This window comes from Citrus clementina, unplaced genomic scaffold (genome assembly GCF_000493195.1).
Source record: "Citrus clementina cultivar Clemenules unplaced genomic scaffold, Citrus_clementina_v1.0 scaffold_8, whole genome shotgun sequence".
Lineage (NCBI taxonomy): Eukaryota > Viridiplantae > Streptophyta > Magnoliopsida > Sapindales > Rutaceae > Citrus > Citrus x clementina.
Window position 1 is genome coordinate 14,332,412 of NW_006262022.1, and position 532 is coordinate 14,332,943.

Consider the following 532-nt stretch of genomic DNA (forward strand, 5'->3'; position numbering starts at 1 on the left):
TACTATTGATCATACAATTATTGGAATTAGTTTATAGTAAATCATATGAAGCATAACCCATATTTTTTACCCTTGCCAATATTCGAACGATGTCTACTACTCACATTTTGTAAGGGATAAAAATTGTCTCCACTCCTATGGCCAGTGTAACCTTTCTTTTCTTTTCTTTTCTTTTTTTAATTAAGTGATACTATTACTCAAATTATAACTCATAGTACATGAGTTTTGAATTATATGAGACTATTGTTCAAATTACAACTCATATTACATGAGTTCACTATTGATCAAACATTTAATGGAACTAGTTTATAGTAAATTATATGAAGCATAGCCCATATTTTTTACCCTTACCAATATTCTACTTTAGTGACATTTTTGTAAGGGATAAAAATTGTCTCCACTCCTTATTGCCAATGTAATCTTTTTTTTTAATTAAATGAGACTATTGTTCAAATTATAACTCACATTACATGAGTTTTGAATTACATGAGACTATTGATCAAATTACCATGAGTTTACTGCTGATCAGAAA